Source organism: Equus quagga, chromosome 2, assembly GCF_021613505.1.
Source record: "Equus quagga isolate Etosha38 chromosome 2, UCLA_HA_Equagga_1.0, whole genome shotgun sequence".
Taxonomy (NCBI): Eukaryota; Metazoa; Chordata; class Mammalia; order Perissodactyla; family Equidae; genus Equus; species Equus quagga.
The window spans coordinates 173398064-173407037 of record NC_060268.1 but is presented as its reverse complement, the minus strand read 5'-3'; positions in this window follow the sequence as shown (position 1 = coordinate 173407037).

The following is an 8974-nucleotide window of genomic DNA, read 5'->3' as shown; positions in this document are numbered from 1 at the left end:
TGTAAGTCTCATTTGGAGTTTCTGCTACGCTGCCTCCGTGGAGAATGAAGCAGTAGCACTTTAAGATTCGCACTCAGCTTTTGCACAAAGAAAACTAAGAGGGCACTTTGTGGCAACTGAGTTCCGGTAACGTGAGAGGCTCCGGTCATGCTACCTCCTTCGTTAACTTGTGATGATAATATACACACAAGGCAGTAATTCTTTATTTTTAAAAAATAAGATGGTGGCTAATTTGATTTGAATGCTCCAGTCTGGGAGTATGCTTCGTGATTTTTAATCCAATTAGTGTTAGAGAGACTTCTGATTCTAAGAGTATCTGGTTTCTGCTTATGGTGTAAGCTCTAGGCCCCAGTGACTCACATTTCAAGAAGGGAAAAGTTGGGGCCTATCGTCGATAAAAAGGGTCTGTTTATATGGTTGCTTCGTTTTTTGTTATTCAACCCAAGTGGCAGGGCGAGGGGATTTTAGCTCAGATTTCTGTAAGCAACAGAAAACCCACAGACAATTTCAACTCAAAAGTTTCCATACAAATTAGCACTATTTCTCAAAAGGGCCTCAAAACATCCTACTTGAAGGTAAACAAAAGCTGCCAGCATGACCGCTACGCAGGGGAACATTCTGGAAGTCTCGGCCCAGAGGTCAAAGGTCAATAAAACAGTGGGTTAGCTGTTGATTTGAGCTGAATTATACAGGCAGACGACCTTCAGACGACCTGATTCACTCTGTCTTTGCAGCCTTTCTCTTCACATTAGACCTCAAAGTTAGTCGGAACCACTCTCCAAATAAGTAGCATTTTTGCTGGGAAAATAGTGCCCGAATCAAATCTTCAATTCTGTTTTGTCAGCACCACATCCATTGAAGACTCTGAAATTTCTACAGAGACTATATGCTTGTAGTAACATTGTGGTGTAATTTTCACACTTAAGTTTTTTTGACCAATAAAATACCTCGTCGCTCTCAAGGTAATTTTGTAACAAGAAACGTCCTTCTGTCCTTGGCTGTTGTTGATAAAAGTCACATGAAACCATCTTAGATGTGACACAGTTGTGCCCTGTTGCCCCTGTGATACGTCAGCCTGTGATCCAATTTTTATGTGATAGGAAAGTGTAAAGAAAACGGAGAAAAGTGCAAATGACAGACAGGAAAACACTTTGTAGAACCCATCTGTTGGAGAACACGTGTCTCAAGCTGAGATCCTGCTCGTACGATTGGGGAATAGAGTTTGTAACAAAGCGCAGTCTTCATAGCGCTGTGCGGAGGGGAATGGTGCTAAATAGTTTTGGTGTTATTTCACAAGATGGAATTTCATATCTCTGCCGCTGAGGCCCTCAGGTGACCAGAAAAGAATGGGAAGATGAATCTTACATATTTTCAGCAGGAAAAAAAATTCCTGGGCCATAATTACTCACCGTGCCCTCGAGAATGAATCTGGCTCTGTAGGTTCAATTAATTATGAAAACATAGATGAGACCAACTAAAACACTGTACAGAAATGGAAAACAAATACTGTCCCCTCAGTAAAGTGTTGTGGAGAGTATGAAAAACATACCTCTGTCAAGAATGTGGAAAACAGGGAGTGGCCTTGCAATAACATGTCTTTTTTTGAAGGCTCTAGGAAAATCGAAAGCATATTGAGCGTTGGATGAGGACTCCTGGCAAAGGGGGAGTGACAAGATTATTTCTTTCTGGCACTTCTAGGAGCGGGATTAGTTAATTGAATCTGTGGTTTTCAGATTCAGTTGGTGCTTCTGGCACGGCTGCTAGATGGACAAGGTTCTCGGGTCCATTTTCCCACTGGGTCCTGTGCCCAGGTCTCCAGGAGGAGAGGGGAAGATTCTGCAGTCTGTCAGCGCCCCGGCCTGTTTAGACAGCCCCATGCAATGAGACGCGCATTTATCTGAGCTGCACGAGCAACTCGGATGTCCCGGGTACCGGGAGAAAGGTTGTTTTTTGGCAGATGCGGTCCTAAACTACTGTCCAAATCCAAAATGGGGAGATGAGAAAGGAGGAGTAAAACTGCAACCTCCGAAAGATTCCCCAATCTTAAGAAACTGGGAAAAAAATACTAAAATATTCAAATATGTGAGGCAGAGGGATGGTGGGAAACTCACTGATTTCCCTCTGTCACCTGATTTTAAAACTTTTACAAAACCACTAAGCTCCTACAATTCCTCTCACAAGGTTATCAGATGTAAGGAGCGTCGTTGAAGTCATAAAAATGATATCTCAATTTTGATATCTGAATTCAGTTCCATCCCCCCCCACCCACCCCGATGCCGGTCTGCACCAGCCGTTGTGAATCTTTATCCTAAGTGTGAAAAAGGTGGGAGATTCTTTTCCCTACATTATAATCAGGACATTTATGGCCCAAATAACTTTTTTCCTTAAGTAAGATGACTGTGCCCAAACAGTTTATTTCTCTAAAAGAAACCAAAACAAAGAGACCTGGGCAGTTCTCGGGAGAACATGGAGTCCTCAAACTTTATGGTGACAAACTATTCTGTTTCTGTCGCCAAGTCTGCCAGATCTTAAGTTGGAAGTCCATGATGGGGACAACGTGGCAACGGGAGAGCACGCAACACCAACACACATATTTGGATAATGGTCCTTCCTCTGTCTGGCTGAATGTCTGCATAAAAGTCAGGTGACTGGGACTAGGTCTTAATTGCCTTGTGAATGAGGGCATAGAGCTTGACAGATAGTCACAAAAATCGCATCCTCCCCTCCCCCAAGATCTACTAGTCTAGGAGTTGAGGAAAATTCAGTTCTTTTTCTTAGAAGGTTAAACATAATGTTTGTTAGATACTCTAATGTTCTAGCACATCTGTATTTACAAATTGTACACCTTAATTCCATATTTTTTTGGAGGGAGATTAGCCCTGAGCTAACATCCGCCGCCAATCCTCCTCTTTTTGCTGAAAAAGATTGGCCCTGAGCTAACATCTGTGCCCATCTTCCTCTATTTTATATGTGGGACGCCTGCCACAGCGTGGCTTGATAAGCAGTGTGTAGATCTGCACCCGGGATCCAAACTGGTGAACCCTGGGCCACCGAAGGGGAATGCACGAACTCAACGGCTGCACCACTGGACCGCCCCTACCTTAATTGCTTTTTAAAGGGCTAAGTCAAAACTCATGATTCCAGAAAAAAGTATTTACAATGGTTTAAAAATATGAATAGCCAATGAGCATCCTGGTCATCTCCAAATTCTTGGGTAAGTTTGAGAGTTGAGAAGACTGTGTTCTTATTGCTAGTTGATAATTCTCACCATGAGTATGCTCTTTGCTTAGGTGTGAGTGGCTATTTCGCCCAACTTTCTAAATGTCCAAAATGAAACAAAGCCACCAAATATGAAAAGAAACAAACAACAAGAAAGCAAAACAAGGAAAAAATATGATCCAAATTCTTGCCTCTTACATCGTACTGAGACAAGATCACGCCTTCAGATGTTTCCTCTTAGAAGGCAGACTTTTCAAGTGTTTTGCATATGATCACTCCAGACACTGGCCACAGGGGAGAGAGGAGAAGGGAAAAGGGTTTCTCTCCAGCTTACCTCTCCCAAGGAGGATTCCAGCAGGGCACCTGGCAGTTTCAGTAAGGAGCAGGACTTACTTGATTCTTTCTCCTTCTCTTCCTTCCCCATTTCTTCTGCTTTGCACCAGAAAATGAAAGGTGCAGCATGCTTTCTTTTTGAGGTGGCCATGTAGAAAATTTAGAGAAAATTGCAAGACCTTGCATCTAGTTCCAACGTAGCCGTTCAGTAACCGTGAGATTTGGGACAAAGATCCCCAGGACTCAGTTTCCCCATCTGTGAAAGGAAAGATAGGACTACTTGAATGGTCTCCAAGGTCTCATCCAGTTCTCACATTCCAGAGCTCTGACTCATTGTCTTCATATGTTAAGTAAGCTTCTTGGAGCCATATCTTGCTTGTTTGCAGAACTAGAAACTTCTAGAAGGGTTAAAAAAAAAGAGAGAGATACTAATTTCATATTATCTAAAACTATAAGTTTGGAGCAGTCTGGTATTTCTCTTCCTCTCAATAATTAAAAATCTTTAGAGACAAATATCATTTAGAGTTAATTTTTGAACTAGTTTAGAGTTAATTTAGAAACATATTGGCACTAAGTACTTGCTCATTCCAAGAAGATGGAGGTTTTAAATATTTAACTTGTAAATCCTGTGATTCAGACAAACATCACTCTAGGAACAAGGAAGTTCGGGAGATTAAAATCCAGGAACGCCGAGTTGCAGTTGAGTCACGTTAAAGATTGTGCAACCTCGGGAGCGCACACTCATTGTTCACGGCAAGAGATGCCAGTTACGGTTACAGAGCTTTCAGTCGTGGGAACCTGCGTCCTCAGATGGCCCTCCGTCAGTTTTTCCTTCCTTCGCTCTTCGAAAATTCTAGGTCTCTCTGCAGGGGCGACTCCAACTACCAACCACCAACCAGTTCTTTGGTTCTGCTTTCAAGCTGGTCTAGGGCGTGGGTTATGGGCACTCCAGTTACCCGAGCATGACGAAGATCTCAGATTCAGTGCAGCCCTGAGTCCTCCTGTGCCCGTGATCAATCTCTTGCTTCTCAGCTCCAAATTCACCCTTAATTGCCTGTTCTGGGAAATTGTAGAGTCCTTTAACAATGTTTCCTTGGCCAGCTGGCATGATACCAAGCTTTGTGAGTAGAGGGTGCTAGAGAGACACGGCAGGGGCAAGGAGCTCTCCCTTCCGATTCCACCTCTGGCACCTCACATGACTTCTCCAGCACCAGGTTTCCGTGGTGCCTGGGGCTTCCCCTGTCCCCAGCTCCTACAGCAGCACTGAGTAGCCAGCAGCTTCCTCTGTCCCCTGGAGCAATTTTGTAACGGAGCACCTCTGGTGACATTACCCTGGGAAGTATTTTCCCTGGCACCCTGAAAGGCAGATTTCTGGCATGTTCCTCTGGTGGAGCACCACAGCCACCTCCCTGCTGTCCAGTGAGCCATGACGGTGCCCTCTCCAGGAAAATGCATCCCAGCCCTGAGGGTAGGCTGTGGGTGGGGGCTCTGCCTTAGGCTCTGACGCCGGCCCCAGGCGCAGCGATGGCTCCCTGTACCTGCTAGTCTTATATTCCTTAGAGTTTCGTTTATTCGTTAGCAACCAATCCCCCATTATTCCAATTCTCTCTTGTAGTTAATAACTCTTTATATTAAACTTTTTTGTATAAATTACTCCTGATTGGATCCTGAGTGATTCATATCCCAAGGTGAAAATTTGCATATAATTATTATTTGCATATAATTACCTGGAAGACTATGGTTAAATTCGTTGTTCATTTATCAGTGTTGGGTGGATAGTCTGCTGTAAGCTCTCTTTCGGTCTGGTACCACTGTGTGTTAGTCTGCTAAGGCTGCCATAGCAGAATACCACAGACTGGGGGTTCAAATAACAGAAATTAATTTTTTCACAGTTCTGGAGGCCAGAAGTTTAAGATCAAGGTGTTGGCAGATCCAGTTTCTCGTGAGGCCTCCTCCTCAGCTTGCAGATGGCCACATTCTCACCATGTCCTCACGTGGCCTTTCCTCTGTGCGAGCACATCCCCAGCGTCTCCCTGTGTTCGAATTTCCTCTTTATATAAGAACATCTGTCAGAGTGGATTAGGGCAAAGCTTCACAGCCTGGCTTTAACTTGATCGCCTCCTTAGGGACCCATCTCCATGTATAGTTGCGTCCTGAGGGACCGGGCATCGGGGCTGCAACAGAGGAATTTTGAGGGGGCACAGCGCAGTCAATCAATATGTGCTAGTTTTGATTTTCTAACGGTGACCTTAGCGATCACGTAGAAGTACCTCTGTGTGGTGAGAGCATCAGACTCGGCTTTGGAAGACCGGATTTGGAGCCCGGGTTCTGCTACTTATCAGTTGGGCAAATTGTTGAACCTCTTGAATCTCGGTTTTCTTGTCAGTTAAATGGGCTTCAAGGGGCATAAAGCAGATTCAATGAGATCATGCAAATAAAAGTGCTTTAGAGTCTACAAAAGACTTTACAGAAAGTGAGGTATTCCTCGGTAGGTATATGGACTCACACGTTTTTAAAGACTCTCCCATGACATTTCATACTTTCTACTTATTAAAAGGCAGTTGCCAACCTATTAAACCGGTGTTAAGTATAAATGGTTTGTGTAGCCAAAAAGTCTCTTTGGCTTGTTAGACATGAAAAAGTTCTCTAGCCCCACAACTGTCGCTGCATGTGCCAGGAACCTTAATTAAAACAAAACTTTGAATTAATTATTATGTTGTCTCTTTTGTTTTCTCATTCTCTGCAGAAGTAATAAGCAACATCTTTAAAGTCTCATGAAATTATTTGACTTACTCCTACTTTTGGAAAAGATAGAAATTACATGGCCTTCAGAGTGGCAGCCAGCACATTTTTTGGCAATTGCAATATTCACTAATAGAGGGATAGGAAAGAAGCTATAACCTGGTTCTCATTTTACCCAATATCACAGCCTTTCTCCCCATACCACAGTAACGCACTGCCTGCAGTCATCTCGCATAGTGGGAAACTGAGGCACTGGGCATCATCATCGTGTTCAGGTGCTGAAGGGAAAGGAAACTGTCATTTATGGAGGAGCTTTATGTACAAGGCACATCGCACAAATTTCACTTAATCCTCACACCATCCCTAGAAGGTATGTTAATAATAATAACAAATATTATTGCTTAGTGATAATAAATGTTATTATTAATTCCATCTTACAGAGAAGGAAACTGAGGCTCAAAGAGGGTAAATAAATTGTCCAGAGTCACGTGGCTAATAAATAGTGGATCAGAGATCAGAACTCAGACCTGCCTGACTCTGCCGCTGTGTGTCTTCCCACCTCCACTGTTGGCCAAAGCTTATTCACAATGGCTTCAATTTAAAAGTGCTGTTAGCAATATAATTGTCATAGAATGGAAAGCAATTAGCAGTTGAATCTAACAGAGCTTCAATTGATAAAATTCTCTAGTGATTAGTTACTTAGTTTTCAAGCTACATCGCAGATAATAAGAGTTAAGTGCTGGATCCAAAAAAAAAAAAAATGTTTTTGGCAAATATTCAACCATGTGCTACAATAGCACCAATTGGCCATGTGCCCCTTGTGCATATAGAATCACTATCTCCAACCATATTTATTCTGTTGCCTTTCAGTTTTCCCTCTGCCATCTGTGTATGCGTTGACTTAATCTCTAGAGCAAGTTATGTTCATATATTTATCTAGTAAAAGAAAGTGCGCTGATGATAACTATTTGTCTTCCTTTTAAATTTCTATATCAGAGTCAGCAGCTGAGAAATATACTTTTTTTTTTTAATTTAGAGTCTTTCTACTTTGTGCTAGATCTTTAAGAGGCTTGGAGCTTACCCCTCCATAAGTTTCACTTTGAAATCTTGTTGGAACAATCTCGAAGCTGATCTCATTTCAAAAGAAAAACAGAAAATAGAATCAAATCAAACTTTACTGAAATTGAGAAGACAAGTCATGAGGCTCAAAGGAGGAATGAATGAGACCGTGGCTCTAATAGCGGGAGGGAGGAAATGACATCAATTAAGTAGGACCATTCGTGAGGACCCACCTCCTTTGAGGTGTCCCTCTTGGAGTTCTTCCCTTCCAGAGCTTTGCAGCGCAGTTATTTCAGTATTAGATTTCACTCCTTGCTGGATAAGTTCCTTGAGATCAGGAATTGTTTCACTCATCTTTATCTCCTATTCTTCATCGTGTTTCAACTGCCTCGTGGACCCATCACCTTCTCTAACTGGACTATTACAGTGGCTTCTAGAAGAGCTCCCTGCCTCTGGTCTTCTCAGTGTCACCTCCTGTCCACAACGCAACATGATGCGGTCCAGTAACTCCCCATCTGATGCCAGATTGCTCTCCAGATACCCTCTGAACTTCATCGCTGACTCCAGAGGCCTCGTAAAACTTGGCCCAAACCAAATATTGTCAGCCCTGTTTCCCACCATCTCTGCTCTTTCTCGGAGCCCATTCCCTGCAACTTTGTGAAGAAAATAAGCGGGATGATGAGATAGCGAGGACGATGTGGTAGGGTGGCCGGGCCTTCTTTAGACTGAGTGGTCAGAGAAGGTTTCTTTAAGGAGGTGATATTTGTGTTGGGACCCTTTGGGGTTGACCATATGGAGAGGTGGGAAAGAACACAAACTGGCATACCAAGGCTCCAACACAAAGGCCATGGAGGAAAACAGAGCTGACCTTTGAAAGGACATCGTGGAGACCAGTGTGCCGGGAGCACGGTGAGGGTGGAGGAGATGCAGGAACGGAGCTGCAGATTAGGTGGGAGGCAGCTCCCGCAGGAGCTTTTCCACCTTGGAGAAAGGGCAGTAGTCAGGCTGAAAGCGTCTGCACCATCTACATTCCGAACAGATCCCCTGGCTGTGGGGTAGAGCGAAATTGAGGGGGCTCCAGTTCCAGACTGTTCCAGACTGTTTTCCAAAGTCGCTTCTCTCTGAACACAATCTGTGTACAGGTGAGGGATTGTTTATGTCCCAATAAGTTGGAAGAAGGGCCACAAAATCTTTCTTTGGGTCTGCATTTTGAAGTTTCAATTGAGTAGGCAAGGGTTTTGGTAAATGTTCTGCTCAATAAAGTCACAACTCTATTACTTACACTGGTATTCTAAAATTAAACTGGTAGTTTAATTTTAGTGATTATGATTAAATTTAATTATATAAAAAATAATTTTAACACACGGTAGTACCTACTGTGTACCAGGCGTGGTACTTGGCACTGAGGATACAGAGATAAATGAAGGTGGTTCCTCAGAGCGCAGTGGGCTAGCCTTGTTCCTGGTGACCCCTGTTTAAAGTTCTGTTTTGAGATTTTTAACCAACCGTGTGTTTTAACACTTGATAATATTATGACATTGTATTCTTTATATCAGCTTATAATCCATTGTGATTATAATCAGGTGATATTTTCACAGCAAAATCACGTATTTTTCTACAT